Source organism: Terrapene carolina, unplaced genomic scaffold (genome assembly GCF_002925995.2).
Source record: "Terrapene carolina triunguis isolate 2854851 unplaced genomic scaffold, T_m_triunguis-2.0 Scaffold113, whole genome shotgun sequence".
NCBI lineage: Eukaryota > Metazoa > Chordata > Testudines > Emydidae > Terrapene > Terrapene triunguis.
In genome coordinates, this window is record NW_020664464.1 from 28,896,552 (window position 1) to 28,916,038 (window position 19,487).

Genomic DNA, 19,487 nt, shown 5'->3' on the forward strand with positions numbered 1-19,487 from the left:
GAGGCGAGAGAAGTGGAGCAGCAACCGCGCGCTCAGGGAGGAGGCGTAGGAACGCTGTAAAAAAAAATCTGGGGCACCGCTTTTTGGCGCCCCCAAATCTTGGCACCCTAGGCAACTGCCTAGTTTGCCTAAATGGTAGCACCGGCCCTGGGTGCGCCCTGCACTCACCGGGTGGCGGGAAGTGGAGTGACCCAGACCCAGCCCGCTCCGCTCTGCCGGCTCCCAGCCACGCCACCGATGAGTGCTGGGGGACAGTTCCCCCCTGCTCCCCCAAGGCAGGGAGCCAGAGGAGCAGAGCAGAGCACGCTTGGGCCGGGTCACTCCATTTCCTGCCGCCCTGCAATCACCGGGCAGCAGGAAGTGGAGCAACCTTGCCCCACCCCGCTCCACTCTGACGGATCATGCTGGGGGCAGTTTCCCTCCAAGCCTGCTCCTGCCCCCCCACAGACCTTGGGCGCAGCCCCCACCCCACCCCATGGAGGCCTGGGGCCAGCCCCCCCTCCACAGGGGGGCTGCGAAGGGCACCACAATTTCTAGAGATGGCCCTGATCACAGCTGTTTGTCAGATCCCGAGACTGAAACTGAACCCTGGAGACTACGGTGAGGAAGCTTCCAAATCCCCTTGCCCTCTTGTCATGGTACCTTCTCCCCAGTTGCTTCTCTTACCCATGTCAGATCCATCTGTGAGTTGGAGTGCTCCCACCCAGTTACTAGATTGACTCCCAGTAAGTAACAGACCCCTAATGGAGTAGTAGCTTTATCTTGGACTCAGGGCCGGCTCCAGGCACCAGAGCAGCAAGCAGGTGCTTGGGGCGGCCAACAGAAAGGGGCGGCACGTCCGGCTCATCGGCAGCAGGTCTCTCGCTCCCGCTGGGAGGGAAGGACTGAATTGCCGCCGAGGAATGAAGTGGCGGCAGTAGAGCCACCGCCAATCGCGGCTTTTTTAATTTTTTTTCTCCCCGCCGCTTGGGGCGGCAAAAATGCTGGAGCCGGCCCTGCTTGGACTAAACTGTTAAAAAGGGTACGATCAGGTAAAACAGATTTATCTTTCTCAGGAACAGCCTAAAAACAGCAGAAACCTTGTTAGTAGGTTTCAGAAAATAGTAAGCAGTTGGAAGCAGCTTAAAACATACTAAAGCAATCCTTTACACTACTTCCTACACCCGAATGGAAAGACATACTAAACTATGTACTCCATATTTTGCACACACACAAAAAAAACCCACTTTAAACTGTAACAATCTCTTCTGTGGGGTGGTAAAACTTGGCTGTGTGGATTTATAGTTCTAGAAGGTGTGTGAGGATAATGTCCTGCCCACCAGGTGACAATGTCACTCAGAGTTCCACACAAATTATTACAGCAGTGTCTAGAACCCTCTTTACATTTTTTGTGTGAGCTCAATATCTTACCCTACAACAACAACAAGGAGTCTGGTGGCACCTTAAAGACTAACGGATTTATTTGGGCATAAGCTTTCGTGGGTAAAAACCTCACTTCTTCGGATGCATAGAGTGAAAGACTTTCACTCTATGCATCTGAAGAAGTGAGGTTTTTACCCGAAGAAGTGAGGTTTTTACCCACGAAAGCTTATGCCCAAATAAATCCGTTAGTCTTTAAGGTGCCACCAGACTCCTTGTTGTTTTTGTAGATACAGACTAACACGGCTACCCCCTGATACTTACCCTACAACAGAGACCCTGATTCGAAAGGTCACTAGATATTGTTCCACAGTAGGCTTTAGTCAATGAAGACGATCCAAGTGAGTAAGTGCATTAGCTGAGTACTCACCAAGAGGAGCGGTTCGCTCACCACCCACCCCATCTCCTTCTCTCCCCTAACTCCTCCCCCCCCCCCCCCAGAGTCAAGGGTCAAGTGAAAAGGAGAGAAAAGACAAAGAGAAAAATGTCCTCTTTTGAACTCCAGACTCTCTTGCCTACAGCAAGGATGGGGTCACCTTTGTCTGGGGCTGTGCACAGCTCACGCAAGTCTTTGCCTCACAACTGGACTGGGAAAGCCTCTGCAGAACCAGCTGCAGTTACCCTGCAGGACTTGCTGTCTTCTGTCTGGACCCAGGGGCTGCTAGGAACTCCCGCAGGCTGGTGCTAGTTACAGCTCCCTGCACGGCTGGTCTCAGGGCAGTGTGGGGATTGGGGGTGTTACTGGGCTCCCACAGTTCAGCTCCATCCCTGCTGCTTCACTTACAGAGACCCCCATTAAGGAGAGTAACAGTCTCTGGTTCCCCAGGCCACTCTCTACGGGACACCCCTCACCCCCCATCTCTAGTGCTGTTGTTCACTCCCCTCTGAGGGATCCTGCCCTGCTGGGTCTGTCACCACTTCATGGTGGGTTTTCTGCTCTGCTCTCTGACACCGCCCCCCCTTACACTTTTCACTGTGTGTTTATGCAGCTTCCCTCCAGCCTCTCATGCTGTTTTTCTCCTCGTGGCTTCCAGCCACAGCTCCTCATCCTGCCTTGTGCTGCTCTATCTGTCCTTCCCCCAGCACACACAGAAGCCAGGACCTGAGCTGGGCTCCCTGACTGGCCTGGCTGCCTGGTCAATTAGACTGATTTGGAGTACTCTCTATTTCCCATTGGCCCTGATGTGGAGCTCTCAGTTTGGCCAGAGGTTCTTTCAGTTCAAGGATCCTGATTCCTTCTCAGTACTTCCCTTGTATAGGGAAAGGGCCAACCAAAAAAACCCCACCAAGTTTTTGTAAGGGGCCAACCATCCCATTACATTCCCCATGGCTTTTCACAACTTACCCCCCTGGCCTGATGTACAATATATCACATAACATGTTGGGGCGGGGTGGGGGGACCACAGTACAGCGGGTATCTCCTTGTCCTTGAAAATCCATGCTCACCATTCTGCCCAAGCAGTCACTGTACAGGCAGTTGAGTAAGGCATTAGCAAAGTTAATAATGTCCATGACCATGTTTGTGGGGGCAATCAAAACATAGGATAGTGAAATGGATTATATACAATTGAAGTTAGGTATTACAGTTATATTTCACCCCTCCTGTACACAAAAACACTTCCGCTCATCATTGAGATACCGGGTTGGTAGGACAGTCCTAGTGGAGCAGGTGGGTCTTTCGGAGCCCCTAACCTGACTGCCTCAGAAGCTACATCTAGCTCTCCCTCAGCCTCATCACTTACAGGTTCATCTACTGTGGCCACCCATTCCGGACTGCCAACTCAGAATTTGCAACTGCTTCAATGGTGTATGTGTAAGGGACCCATTTCTCCTTCTTTCTGCCACTATCACAAATGTTCCTGAGCGCACTGGGTTGGCTGGGGCCCTCTGTCTTATTGGTTTGGGAGGTAAAGGGCATAACTTGAGCTGATCCCTGTGTACTGCTCTCTCTAAACCACCCTTCTCTGGCCATACAGTATACATGGGCAACTCCAGACTGTTGTGTTTGAGCACTATGTAGGTCACTGCTTCCCATCTATTCCCTATTTTATTCTGGCCCCTTGACTTGTGGTTTCTGACTAGCACTTGCTCACCAGTGTTGATGATGGCTCTCTGAGACTTATGATCATAGCCCCTTTTCCAAAACTAAGCTGCTTTTTCTGACACTTCTCAAGCAAGGGTCACAAGCCAACATGAACTTCCAGTGGTGTTTGTGGACCCATTCATCCAGTACCTCAACTTCAACCCCAGGTCGAGCTGACTCCCATAACACATCCATGGGCAGCCTTGGATCTCTCCCAAACAACAGACAGAATGGCGCATAATCCGTCGATGAGTGCAGGTGGCTGCTGTTTGCCAGAACCAATTCAGGAAGATGGTCTTTCCATTTCTGCTTTTGTTCAGATTGCATAGTCCAGAGCATCTTATATATGGTATGGTTGAACCTTTCACAATCCCTGTTCCCTGGTGGATGGTAAGGGATTATCCTACTCTTAGCAATGTTATACATTTTACACAGTTCTGCTATCACACTGGATTTGAAGTTCCAAACTTGATTGGAGTGCAGACATGCTGGACATCTGTAATATCCAAACCAATGTTGTACCAGGGCTCTAGCCATTGTATGTGCAGTCTGATCCAGTGTGGGTACTGCAACGGTAAAACAGGTGAACATATCTGTCAGCACCAATACATTTTCAAACCCATCAGATGTTTTATCTGGTAACGTGTAGTCCAGAGCCACTATCTCCAGTGGACTAGTTACATTTATACCATCCTATTGTGAGTCTCTCACAGGGACACAGGTGTTTGGACAAAGCACATCTCTTACACTGCTTAGTCATTGTGCAATCTCTTGTGCCATATTGGGCCAATAAAAACTCTGTTGGATGACTTCTGTGGTATCTCTGGAACTAAAGTGTCAGGACGGGTCCAATGCATAGGTCTTCAGCTTGGAGCCTGCAAAAGTCCCCTACTGTGACCCAACATTGTTTCCATTTGGTTCTGTGTGATTTTACAGCACTTCTGAGTCAGATTTTGCTCCAGTGATTCTCCAGAGCCATCTTCCCAATTCGAGATTACAGGTCAGAAACTCATCTTCACATCCTCTGCCACTATCATGAGGAAATCTTTGTCATTCTCAATGTCTGGGACCTCTCCCCACTAGGCTAGGTATGGGACAGGACATCAACATTCTGGTTGGACCTGCTGGGCTACCCATCTCTGTTCAGTTGCTCCCAGACTGGCAGTATCCAAGTATCTCATTGGGCTGTGGTCTATGAAGACAACAAACTTTTGGTACAGCAGATGATCTTTAAATTTTTCAGTCACCACCCACTTCATTGTAAGCATTGTCAACTTAAACACATTGTAGTTCTTATTTCTTCTGCATTTCTCAATAGCCTGCTTGCATATGCAATTACTTTTTCCATTCCATCTTGCTTCTAGATGAACACAGCTCCCAAGCCAAGTCTACATGCATCAGTGGTGAGAATGAATGGTAAACTGAAGTCATATATCCTAATGTGTGTCGTACTTCCCTTAGATCAGCTGGCATAGGCCAGTTAACCAAAATTTTAGTCTTTTCTTCATCTATTCGGATACCTTGAGACATAACTATGTGTCCTAGGAACTGAACTTCCTTCCTCAACAAACATTTGCTAGGCTTCAGTTTGAGGCCATGCTCTTTTAACTTGGAAAACAGTGTCCAATTTCTCCAAGTGGATAGAATCACAGAAATATAGGGCTGGAAGGGACCTCAAGAAGTCATCAGGTCCAGCCCCCTGCACTGAGGCAAGACCAAGTAAACATAGATCCTCTCTGCCAAGTGTTAGTCCTTAGGTTCTTAAAAACCTCCAATGATGGGGATTCCACAACTTCCATTGAAAGCTTATTCCAGAATTTAACTACTCTTATAGTTAGAAGAATATCTAACCTAAATCTCGCTTGCTGCAGATTAAACCCATTACTTCTTGTCCTATCTTAAGTGGACATGGAGAACTATTGATCACTGTTCTGTTTGTAACAACCCTTAACATATTTGAAGACTGTCTTCAGTCTTCTTTTCTCAAGACTAAACATGCCCAGTTTTTTAAACTTTTCCTCATAGGTCAGTTTTCTAAATCTTTTATCCTTTTTGTTGCTGTCTTCTGGATTCTCTCCAATTTGTCCACATCTTTCTTAAAGTGTGGTGACCAAACCTGGACATATTACTCCATCTGAGGACTGAGGAAAATATAATTATGTTATCCAGATGTATAAGGAGAATTTCATAGATATAACTGCTCAACACCTTCTTCATTAAGCATTGGACGGGTGGCAGGGGCATTGCAAAGCCCAAACAGCATCAGTGTCCACTCAAACAGTAGAAACGGGGTAGTGACAGCAGTCTTCTCTCTGTCTTCTGGATCCATTGCCACCTGGAAATACCCAGAGGTACAGTTTAATGTTGAAAAGATTTTGGACCTTCACAAAACATCCCCAATTCATGGAAGAAGATATGCTTCCTTTCAAGGCACCTGGTTCAATCACCTATAATCATAACAGAAATGGACACCTCCACCTTTCTTCACCACTATCACAGCCATGGACTATCACTTTCTTTGAGGATGCCATGGGAGACCAGATCCTGCACAGATCTTACTGTGTCTCTTTAATTGGTTCCACTTCCCCCATGGGGATTCGATGGGTGTCCGAGGTGTTATGCACAAAATTGGTGTCATCTTTGGAGAAGACTTCCTTATGCTTTTCCAATAACCACCAGTTACTGTACCTGATCTTCAGTTAGGTCCTCCTGTTCAATATGTACTAGAACCTCCCAGTGCAGATAACCACTAGTTGAGCCTGGAAAGGTCATATCCTCAACTTCCTGGGTATGTAATATGTTCCTGCTGTTACTGAACGCTACTTTTCCCACTGGGACTACTGTAGTTGGCAAGTAGACCTCAGCAATGTGAACCCTTGGATGAAGTAGGATGGTCCATTCACTAGCAATTAACACTATGAATGGAATTTGTCCACCCTTACTTTGGGCCAAAGCGTCAGCCATATATAGTCCGTTGGGCAAATCTGTTGCACAGGACCCTTCCACTGTCCCATTACAAAAATAAAGGGCCAGATTCTGTCTCCTTGTCAAAAAACCTGAGGGAGGCTTCCTCTTTTGGAGTTTCCCCCCACATTATTTAATGGAGAGGGGTGCCTCCCCTTCAAAATGGGCAGATAGTTTTGTCCCCAGAATCCCCAGATCTTGAGACATTGTCCAGAGCTATTTGTGCTGAGGCCCTGTGCCTCCTCTGCAGCTTCAGGGTCTACTGTCCTTCCACAGTCCATTTCCAGTTGATTTGGCAGGGCTTCTGCCATTTACCACTGCCACTGGGATCCTCACCCTTCAAGAGGGGTAACCCACAGCACATAGATGGCTCCATGAAAAAAACTGAATCAGCACCAAACTGCACTAAGTTTTTAGTGAAAGTGCTATTTTTAATAATCTAGCCACCAAACAGTATGTAGTAGAAATAATCTAGTGCCCCAAGCAGTATCAATCAGCACTATTTCAGCACTATGATCGACCTACATTCACACACTACACAGTCAAAAACTTAAAGCTAGCTGCTGCTTTTTTTTTTTTTAACCTCTGTAACCAATAAGATACAAATAAATGTGGCCAGTGCTTTAAAACAATCACTTTGGCCCTAAATTTGTTGACACAAATATAATTATCACTGCCTAGCATTAATTCCCTTTAGTTTAATCCTAGTAAAAAGGAGCATCAATGAAAAAAAAAAAGCCATTCTATGAACTTTGCTTCTCATAGTAAATCAATGAGATATTTGCTCTTCTATTTTTATGTAATCTCCAAATAAAGAGACATCCCTGTTTTAAGTGACAATGATTTAAAGACATTAATAGTGATGTTTTAAATAAAGGGGCTCTTATGCACAAAATGGTAATTATATGGGTAATTAAAATCCACTGCAGTAATAATGGTGCTCTGTGGCCTGCAGAACATTCCTCAACCATACTGCATACAAAGCTCGCAGACATCATTTACATACTGCTTCTAATAGAAGGGGAAAGCCCAGCTTTTACAGAAAGTCTGGCATAGTTCTAAAACAAGCAGTTTTAAAAAAAATGGTTAAGATCCTTTTCTTGAAGGCTGTCTCCCACAGAATAAAAACAGACTGGCTAGCAGAGCTCCATACTTCGCAAACCTTTATTCTCCTAAGTTATTCAGCTGTGCTAGGTCACAGTGATCACTCTTCCAGGAAGGTTTCTTCTAATCAATGGAAGGAATTTCTTATGCTGACAGTCTAGTCTCTCTCTGGCCCTGGCTGGGTGGAATCTTCACAGTTCCATGGGCTTATTTCTTTCCACTAAAAAGACTGACCAAAACATATATTTAAAGCCTTGGGGGAGGAGCTAGTAGGAGTTCTGATTCTTCCCTCCTTATTCCCTGAGACCACGTGCCTCCCAGTGCTTCTCCTGGAGCAGTGTGGCTCTGCACTGACCCTAGTGCTATGAGTACATAGCACTAACCAAGGGAAAGCTTACAAAATAGGGGGCAAACTTTGTGATTTTTATTGTCATAGGAATCACAGTTATAAAAATGGCTGATTTTAGTCATAGCACTTAATAATGATACTTTGAAAAGAGCCATTTGTAAATTAAAGTACTCTGTCCATATAGAGCCTGATTGCCCAGTCATTACATTAGTGAGCAATTACACGTGCAAGTAGTGCCTTTGTAGTCAATGATGTACACGTGAGCACGCACCCCTGTGAGTAAGCGTAAGCAGTAGCATTGCATGGGTGTAATACTGAACAGAATTTGGACTTTTGTTTTTGCTGATATTTTATATATAAATAACAGAATCAGCTTCTACCAAGGCTCTTATGGTATGTATTTAACATTTAAATGCTAGTACATCTACTTTAACATTTCTATGTTTCATTTTTGACTACAACCGCAAGAACAAAATACCTTCTAGCATTCCACAACTGAATCTATGTTGACACAAACTAGTACAAGCAAAAGTAATTTTGGTGACAGCCTCTCCCAAAAGCATATAAAAAAAAGAAAACAAAAAGTCCTAATGACAGAGAATTGAATAAACAGGATAGATTATTTAATATATTTCTATTACCAATTACAAAACATTGCTTTTTTTCTTTCAAGTATCTCCAAAATCAAGTATTCACTTACAAGAGTATAAACAAAGGGTAAAAAAGTGTGTCGTAATAAATAAAGTGCAATAATTTGCATCCATGTAATCTAAAGCTTTACAACTCTTTATTCAAAACATTATTACACAGTATAATCAAGGTACAATGCAAAATATAGATAGACCATAAGCAACCTTGGGGAAGCTTAACTCCTTATGCTTCAGTGTTATATAGTAGTGGAAAATAAAGATTAAAAAACACCCACAACACCAAAGATCTTCTTGAGAATCATATGTGGCCTTTGAGCTAAGTGTTTATGGGTAAACATGCTTCAAAAGAGGTTAAAGTCAGAGCTGGATCACAGGATCCAAAAAGGCAGTGAAATGATCAAGTATCATTACTCTTATTTATGGAGTAAGGCCAAAATCCTGCCCCCCGGCTCTCAGCCTGAGAAACTCAGCTGGATACTGGGGAGCGTCGTCAGGGAATAGCGAGAAGAATCCTTCCCCAAAGGCAGTGGAGGGGGAACAGTTGTTTTTAAACAAATACATTTCTAATTGAAGGTCTTTCCACTCCAGCTGTCTTATCCTAATTTTTAAATAGGCTTACAGTGGATGACGCAAGTCTGCTGCCTCTGGGGGCCAGAGCTACCACAGTGTACAAGTATTCTGGGACCTTGCTTCTTTTCTTGAGTCTTGTAATTTTGGCACATGGTCATGAATGTTTTGGAAAAGATTTTTAAGACAAGGGCCAAATGCTGCCCACAGATATTAGTGTGTACAACTCCTATTTAAGGTTAATTAGTATAACATACATATATTTGTGGGCAGATTTTCATCCAAAATTTGCACTAGTGCTTATGGGGCATCTATAATAATTTGAGTATATGGACTTAAAAGTATACTGTGGGGAGAAATCCTGCACTAGGAGGTGGAGGCACTAAATGACCAACTTGATCTTTTCTATCTATAACATCTGTTATTCTATTTGTATGATTCCCATTCTAACTTTATAATTCTATATTGTCTATTATTTGCTGACTTACATCTTACACTTCCATACAGAAGCTTACAAAAACTATATACAAGAACTGCATCAGTTATGTCACTATAAACAGTTTAACTGCTGTAGACCTTCACCTCTTGATGTTTTTTTTACATAAGACTGCTTCCAATGTATTAGTTTCCTTGCGGCTACCAAGCTTAGTTTGACTATTGGCTTCAATAGGCTCTGATACCATCCAGCCATGCATAATGGCTTCTTTGTCTAGTTGTCACATGAACAGTTTTATGTTACGATTATTGTCACTCCAGGCTTAAACAGGAAGGCATGCTTTCACACAAATCATCCACTTCGTGGGCTCTCTTTGGCAGGAGCCCTGTGCTTAGAACTGTTTTACTCCATAGTTTATCAGGATAGCTGATTACTAAAACCTTGAGAATAAAGTTTTAAAATCTCTCATCTAATTCAACCAATGCTTAATTTTATCCACCTGTCACAAAAACAAAGAGGCAAGTAGCGTGAATTAGCCACCATTTAAATAATGATGCATTTATCTAATTTCAAGGAAGAATCAAAACCCAATTCAAGTGTTAAACCATATGGATAATAAAAAAATATACTGCAGTGGGATTAAAGAGCTGAATGAAAGTAACAACAGAAATACAATTTAGAGGTGAATTTGACAGTCATCCTTAATTCATCCTGTTGTAAGCATATTGCAGCACATATGGTCAGAAGCATCCCCCATTATTCTGAAACCACCTCAAAAATTTAACCACAATGGGGAGACAAGCACAGCATTTCAGCTACAAAACTGTACCTCTTTGTTTTACCAGTCTCACCCTTACCAGGATTTATGTACCACTAATTAGAGTTTCAGGTGGTACGGCTTTGTGTGGAGTTCATTCTAAAACAGTATTTGGGAAAGAAAACACATCAATGTCAAACTTCTCTGCCTCTGAAGTACACAGCTCAAATATCTTAGAAAAAATTAGGAAGATAAAGCTTACATTGACTTTTTTAACAAGAAAAATACAGGTTAGTTTTGTGGTGACAGCAATGTTCGTTTGTATTACATTCTCTAAGAAAGAAATCCATCAAATTCCCTTGCTGTGGAGGGCTAATAAGTCTGCAGTAGAGTCTGTGACATGCTAGATGGTAGACCAACAACAACCATGAAGGAATCATTCCAATTTATGCTGCTAGTGAATTGATATCTATGAGACTCCATTAGGGAATAAACGTCTGCCTTTATAAGAACAGAATTTTCTTTGCAGGACTGAGACCTAAAATATTGAGGACTAGACTCTGATACTCTTACTCACTCTCTGAAATACTCTGCTCTGGAAGTAGTACAACTGAAGTCAGTAGCACTACTAGTGGAGTACAGTTCTGTTCAATTAGTGTAAGTGTAATAGAAACTAGCCCTAAGACAGATCAGGGGACTCAGCAGCACCTCACAAGATAGAGGTCTAGGTGCCTAAAAGGCCTCGCAAAACAATATGAGTTATCCCAACTCAAATGGTAAAATATTTGAAACAACAATCTATTTGTTTATTGTTTCCTGAGTTTAAACCAATAATAAAATAATTATTCAATCTCCAGTCCAGCTTCTGCCCATCTCATTCACTGAAATGGCTCTCATCAGTCTCTAAATACCTCTTTCTGGCCAAATCTCAGAACCAGTACTCCATCCTCATTCTCCTCAACCTGTCAGCTTGTCTTCGACACCACCGACCACACTCTTCTTGAAATCTTGTCTTCCCTTAGCTTCCATGACTCAGTCCTCTCTTGATTCTTTTTCAACGTTTCTATTGTTCCTTCAGCATGTCGTCTGGAGGATTTGCCCCATCCACTCTCCAATTTTCTATGCAAGTTAAAACAGGTACTTGATCCCCTTCTCTTCTCCGTCTTACACTTTGCCTCTGGACATCTCATTTGCAAACACAAATTCAACTACAATCTTTATGCTGACAATTCACAGATCTACTTCTCTACTCCAGATGTGTTTCCTTCTGTACAGTCTAAAATCTTGGCCTATCCCTCTGACCTCTCTTTGTGGATATCTAGCCATTAGCTCAAGCTCAACATGACAAAAACAGAGCTCCTAATCTTTTTCTCCCAAACTGTCCCCACTCCCTCCTTTCTGAACCACTACAGACAGTACCGCCATTTTCCCTGTTACTCAGGCCTGGGTGTCACTTTTGAGTCAGCTCTATCTCAAGTTCCTCATATCCAGGCTGGGTCTAAACCTTGCCAATTCTTTCTGCCACTGTCACTAAGATATGGCCTTACCTATCCATCTACACCACTAAGACTGCCAGCCAGGCTCTCATCACCTCACGTCTCTATCCCTACAACATATTGTTCTCTGGCTTGACAAATACAATCTTGCCCCCACTTGTATGCATTCAGAATGGTTCTGCAAAAGATAATTTTCTTAGTTCTTCACTTTGACTATGTCACCCCCTATCCTGCACTTAGGACGGAAGAATCCCATGCACTGCTACAGACTCGGGACCGAATGTCTAGGCAGCAGTTCTGCAGGAAAGGACCTAGAGGTTACAGTGGATGAGAAGCTGGATATGAGTCAACAGTGTGCCCTTGTTTCCAAGAAGGCTAATGGCATTTTGGGCTGTATAAGTAGGGGCATTGCCAGCAGATCGAGGGACATGATCATTCCCCTCTATTCGACATTGGTGAGGTCTCATCTGGAGTACTGTGTCCAGTTTTGGGGCCCACACTACAAGAAGGATGTGGAAAAATTGGAAAGAGTCCAGCGGAGGGCAACAAAAATGATTAGGGGGCTGAAGTACATGATTTATGAGGAGAGGCTGAGGGAACTGGGATTGTTTAGTCTGCAGAAGAGAAGAATGAGGGGGGATTTGATAGCTGCTTTCAACTACCTGAAAGGGGGTTCAAAAGAGGATGGATCTAGACTGTTCTCAGTGGTAGCAGATGACAGAACAAGGAGTAATGGTCTCAAGTTGCAGTGGGGGAGGTTTAGGTTGGATATTAGGAAAAACTTTTTCACTAGGAGGGTGGTGACGCACTGGAATGGGTTACCTAGGGAGGTGGTGGAATCTCCTTCCTTAGAGGTTTTTAAGGTCAGGCTTGATAAAGCCCTGGCTGGGATGATTTAGTTGGGGATTGGTTTTGAGCAGGGGGTTGGACTAGATGACCTCCTGAGGTCCCTTCCAACCTTGATATTCTATGATTCTATATTTGCATTTCTATCCTGGCTCCCCTTTCTCTATCACATCAAACAAACTATTTGTCGTCACTATTTGCCTTTCACATGGCTGTCATTTCTCATAAACTATCCAGATTTTGACTGCTGCCTCCAGTTGACCAATGATGCAAGCCTTCATCACTCACTTATTATATTTTCAAACAAGCCCTTTTGTGCTTTCTCTCATGCTGCCACTCACACTTGGGAGGGCCTCCTTGTAAACACCTGCAAAGCCACATCATTGTCCTCTTTAAAATTCTCCTTTGCTATGATGCCCACACAAATCTTGACTGTTTATCATGCTGACCAAGATTGTTTCATCGTCTGCTTGTACTCCCTCATCAGTCTGTCCATATCCGCCTGTTGTCTTAAATTTACATTGTTAGATGTTTGGGCCAGTGTGTAAAACGCCTACCAAGAGGTCCTGATCTGTGACTGAGGCTCCTGGGTGCTACCACAATACAAATAATAAACAACAACAGACACTCAGATAGAGCTTTGCACTTTCAAGCTCCTTTACAATTGTTGACTAATGAATCCTCTTAGCACCCCTATGAATTCAATAGTTAAAAAGTTAGATAGAATTAGAATTATCCCCATTTTAAAGTTAGTGAAACTGAGGCAGAGATTAAATGTCTTGCCTGAAGACAAACTGAGTCAATGGTAGAGCCAAGATTACAATTTCTGATGCCCAATCCCAGGCTCATTCCTCTAGAGCTCATTGCCTCACACATCAAGAGAGTTCAAAATTATTGTTTCAGTGCACATTATGGATCAATTTCTTTGCTAATTAGATATGAAAGATAGGTACATTATTTAAATTAAATTGCTACAAGAGCTGCAACTAGACTTGCCTGTCTAAATTTCAGCCTGAAGCTAATTTGTACATCTCACAGACTGAGCTATCTGCAGTCCTCAAAAGATGTTTTGCTTGAGTAAAGACCAAATAGTTTGCCTTGGTTTATTAACAGAAACACTGACACAATTAATCAAACTGAATCAGCAAGGCCAGTTGCCCCCCTAGAACTATTTTTTCTGACAGGATGGCTGTAATTGATATCAATAGTCTCCATTAATTGGAATAACGTTTATTACATGAAAATACAGATTTCTCTCAGAATTTTATATGCCCAGATGAAAAGAAAACTGGCACAGTTATGTATAAATTTGTGCCACATTGTTTTTAATTTATGTTTTTAAGTCTCTGAAAAAGACACGAGTAGAAATTATTAGAGATTAGTGTCCGACATTAATTAGGTATTAGATTATCACTGCAAATGTAGGCTCAAATTCCATTATCCTTGCTGATGATGATCAGCACCTTGCTCCTCAATTAGTCTGACTGATTTCAGTGAGACTGTTTGTGGTGTACGGTACTATTCAATGTAAGGGAACCAATCTTTGTCTGGTAGAAAGGCAGTAACCGTGACAACTAGATGGTCAGATTCTGATGTCAATAAAACCAGTCACTGAGTAAAGTGATACTTACGAGTGAGAATCTGGTCCATAATCCCATTGTTAAAGAAAAGGTTTATAAAAGATGTTTTATTACTACACTATATTTCATAAAAGATATAAAATTAATGTATTTAATGTTTGTTTTGTATAGCAACACAAACTATCTTAACTAGTACCTAGAATTTCATCACATATGCAAGCACTCTGCATTTTTTCCAACAGCAGCTTAGTTTCCATTAAAAAAGGACATCTGATAATGCCGGTACAACAAAAAGGTATGAGACATGCTGTGTAAAACTTTTGCCAAATAATTTGAATAGAAACTCAAGGGACACTTACCAGCTGCAGTCAAAAGCCCCCTCAATACAACTCCGTTTTTTGCCAGTTAACATATTTAAGTTTAAGACATTTCCTGTGTTCCTTCTGTATCCAAGTTAACTGCTTTTGAGAAATCAAAACTAGCTATTTGCCTCATTAGACGGTTGCACTCATTTATTAAATATGCCTTTTTTTTTAAATATATGAACATAAGAATGTCCACACTGAGCCAGACCAAAGGTCCATCTAGCCCAGTGTCCTGTCTTCTGACAGTGGCCAATGCCAGGTGCTTCAGAGGGAATGAACAGAACAGGTAATCATCAAGTGATCCATCCCAGCTTCTGGCAAACAGAGGCTAGAGACACCATCCCTGCCCATCCTGGCTAATGGCCATTGATGTACCTACCCTAGATAAATTCAGAGAGTTCTTTTTTGAACCCTGTTAGTGTCTTGGCCTTCACACCATCCTCTGGCAAGGAGTTCCACAGGTTGACTGTGCATTGTGTGAAGAAATACTTCCTTTTGTTTGTTTTAAACCTGCTGCCTATTAATTTACTGCAGTGACCCCTAATTCTTGTGTTATGAGAAGGCGTAAATAACACGTCCTTATTTACTTTATCCACACCAGTCATGACTGTATAGACCTCTATCACATCCCCCCTTAGGCATTATGCTCATGGTAGGTGCTGGACGAACCACCCAGGAGACTGAAATTCCCAGTTTATCTACAAATTAGGTACAGCACATGCAACAGTAGTGTAAAGTTCCCTACATTTTCCTCTTGTGTGCCTGGTTTAGAGGAATCACCTCTAGGATCTTGTCTACTTATTAGCTGTATTGCACAACCAGTGCAGCTCCACCAGTGATAGCAATGGTGGAAGCTGTTATGTAGACAGAACTCAGGCATTTTTACCACTGTGTCATCTAGGTTTCCACACTACAGCGTCCACTGTTTCTACTGCATGTAGAGAATTAAAGCGACGAAGTTTGCTAATGTAGAGGCAGCCTAGATGTGAAAGGATAATTCAGTCTCCAGGACTTTTTATTCCTTGGTGAAATAACACCAATACCAATTCTAGTTTATGTGATGTAAAAACTTATTCAGGGAAAACTAGACTGAGATAACCAACTCATTTTACATAGACCATTGAAAGGACAACAAATTATCATTTTTGGCCAGTTATGGATTAGAACTAGTGAGCTAGAGGTGAAAGATTCACTTTCAAACCCATGAACTTCCAACTCCCTGATTAAAAGTTATTATTTTAAATTGTTAGTCATTTATCTTTTAAGGAGATTTGTTAAAGGGCAATCTACATTTCCAGTTTGGTTGTATGACAAGAGAATATGGCTGTCCCAACCGTTTTTGTAGGGAAAATGATCTAGTTTTTATAATACAAGACCCACATTTTCAAGGTGTGCATGAGTACAAGTTGGACACAAGCAAAAGTGAAAATTTGGGCCTAAGCTATATTGTACATCCAATTTATTAAAAATCTTCTGTAATACCTCTGCCTAGCTGGCATATCTGACTTGAGACTGAAAATAAAAACTGCTACTCATTGGATTTTAAAAGGAAACAGAATTAAGAACCCAGAAGACATGGATAATTTGCCCACCCAAATTGCTACTTTCATAAATTCCTCCTCCAGCTCAGTCAGTTCCACCCTATACTGCACTTCAAGAAGAATGCACATAGCTAATTATGTATGCTTTCTCCCTGAATTGTGTTTTTGGGCACAACTGCCATTCAGGGTTGTTTACAATGAAATTGAAGTCTGAACTCAGCTTTCAGTTTCAGTCTCATATCAGACATGCCACTGCTCATTCAATGCATCTTTTAAGTGCAGGTCAGCAACAAATTACACTTTTCCAAACTGATTTTTAGTTGTATAAGTTGCTGAACAATAACATTTTCCTAAAGTCATTGTTGGTCTCTCTTCCAAACTATTTGACATTGCCAAGCATAGTTGAAAATCTCACTAAGTTTTGCACACAATCTCTTTTATACCATGCTGATAACATATTTTGAATAGAGAGTTTAGACCTTCAGTGAACTGAAAGGATTATAGACCAAATGTAGGCACCTAATATAGAGAAAGAATCAACATGGTGAATGGCATAGGAACTACATTTATATTCTGACTATAGGGAAGTATCTTACAGCTAATAGCAACATCTTTGAAGAATTCATAAGATTCCAAACTAATTCGTGTTCTTAGTTTACTCTAAGAAATTCACCTAAAGACTTCTGAAAATAGAGTTTCATTTTTTATAGTTGATTTGAGTGTATAATTCCAGTTGAAGTCCAACTAAGGTTTGGAAGAAATAAAAACAGGGAATATATTTGCACTCCAAAAATGCTTACAGGATATCACACTAGTGAAAGTCTTTATGCAGACACTCCTGAACACAGTCAAGTTATAAAGCAGGTGTGCATTTTTATGAGCAGAACCTGCAAGTTTACACCCACTTACAGCCCCATGTCTCCTCCTGTTGTACAATGTTTTCAGAATTACTATTAGAGATCAAATTAGTTCAGGGGGTCTCAAACTGGGAGTTGTGACCCCTCAGGGGTCGCAAGGTTATTACATGTGGGGTGGCGAGCTGTCAGCCTCCACCGCAAAACCCCACTTCACTTCCAGCATTTATAATAGTATTCAATATTTTAAAATGTGTTTTTAATTTATAAAGGGGGTCGCACTTCCCTTGCTGTGTGAAAGGGGTCATCAATACAAAAGTTTGATAACCATTGAATTAGTTGCTTGTAAAAAAAGGCCTTTGAAAACCTTTTCTTTTCCCTTGTTCAGGTACAGCCCAAATATGTCAGAAACAGAGGAGCTGCGCCAAAGTCTAAGAGCCTTCAAAGAAAAATTAAACCTCTTTAAAGAAACAGTTTCCCTGCTACTAATGTGGTCTGCCAGTCATAGGCTTGATTCTGCACTGAAGTGAATGGGAGTTTTCACTGACTTGAATGAGTACAGAATCAAGTCCCAAAGGAGGGGGAGTAGGAGGGTGCTATAAGGCATGGGGTAGGAGAGCTGGGGATGTATTGAGTGGAATCCCTATTTATCAGTTTACGCAGCAGTGATAACCCTAAAGAAAATTATGATTAGTCTGTTGCCTTGACTAATATGTAAAGTTATTAGCTTCCTACGAATAATTTTGAAGTCAAAGGGACAATGGAAAAAAAGTTACTCTTTGCAGAGGAAACTTATTTAAATGTTATTTCCCCCTTGCTTTGACTTAGAGAAATTCTGTCTAAACAGTCTAGACCAATTGGATGTGTGTGGATTATAGAAGACTGTTTTATTATTTGTTTAAAAGAACAGTCTGAAACAAAATGTATATTTACATATCACATCTGGTGTGGGTGCTAAAAGAACCTATATTATCTATAGAGAAGAAATAAAAGGATTTTTTTAAGTCACTCCTTCACACATACAAAAATGAAAACAAGAGGCATCTGTATATGTAATTAGTTACCAAATCAGGAAAAAGAAATGCTTTTGACTGTACCCAGTACATTCAAGAAAGAAAGAATAAAAATACAACCACTCTAAAGAATAAACACGGCCCGTCAAACCAGTGTTTAAGGAGAACTCGTCTCCAAGGTTTCCACAAACTCAACTCCCAACAAGTGGGGAATGGCACAGACTTCAATATAAACATCACACTTTAAATCCGCATCTGACCCTCTTCTGGAGTGTCGAGAACATGTGGCACTGCAGCTCCCCTGCATCAGGGGACCTGGCAAACATTAATGCATCTGCAAACTCTGAGTAACTAATAGAAGAACAGTTTGGGTGGGGAGGGGGGAAGAATCTAAAGTTGCCAGAGGAAAAGACAACAGCATTCCTGGGTAAAATATTCATGTTCGGAGCTGAATGGTGAGTCGAAAGGCGGCTGTAAACGACCCTAAGCGTGTTGTTCTCTGGACGAAATGCCCAATGTGAACCGCTCTCTAATCCACAAAGCGCCCAAAAGAAATGCAAGTGGCATATGAAGACGATGGATGAAATCCCAGCTCACCCCAATCTCCACGTGGGGGGATTTTCCCTACAACAGCAACACTTAGAGGGCTTTTACCGCGCTCCCACTGCATGCAAAGTGCTGGGAAAGCGGATACAAACCACTTGGAAACTGAGCGCAGCCAGCACAACCCCACGCGCTAAGGGGGCAACGCACTGCTGAGGGGCTGGAGCCCAGAGGTCAGGTACACCGCACCACACACACACACCTCTTACTAAGGAGAGCACGCAAAGCACCAGGCCCTTGCCAGGCTTCCTTACCTGCCCCTGGAGATGCTGAGCTGCACCCCAGCAGCGTCCTCCTCAGAGCTGCGCGCACCCCCCTCGCAGGGCACTTGCTGCTGCGGCCGCGGCACGCTGGCTTAGCTTACAGCCGGCTGCTGCAGGGAGCTGAAGCCAGCATACTGATTTGGCCCTAGGGCGAAGGGGGCAGGAGAACTAGATCCCCTCCCCGCCGCACAGCGGGGTCCCGCTGGCCGCCGGGTGTGGAGGGCTCCCAGGGACTGGGGGAGCTGAGCTGCGGCTGCTCCTGGGACAGTCACCGAGACGCTTCTCTGCCGCCCCTGGCTGGCACGTAGCGCGAGTGCCCCCCGCTGCCGCCCCCGCTGTCCCGGGCGGCTCCTGAAACCTGCTGCTCCCCTTTGTGACACCACAGCGCGCCTCGGCCAATGGCAAGTGCCCCGCCGCCGCGCTCGAGCGAGAGGCGTGGAGTTCCCAGCCCCAGGGAGAGGCAGGGAGACGGAGCAAATGATGCTGCTGCTGCCTCCAGCCTGGCTGGCCGGCGTGGGAGACCCCGCACCCACCCACCCACCCATACCCTGCCTGGTGAAATGCCCCTCTGCCCCGGGGCAGGGAGGCGCCCGTAGC

General features: G+C 43.1%; 1 protein-coding gene across 1 annotated transcript in view; it reads right to left on the reverse strand.

Annotated features, from left to right (window-relative positions):
• Positions 1-19,072, reverse strand: part of MEGF10 (multiple EGF like domains 10) — a 149,765-nt gene extending 130,693 nt beyond the window's left edge. The window contains exon 1 of the mRNA XM_024193361.2: positions 18,882-19,072. The gene's annotated coding sequence lies outside the window, so the exon portion shown is untranslated. The remainder of the gene's footprint in view (positions 1-18,881) is intronic.
• Positions 19,073-19,487: the final 415 nt, after the last annotated feature.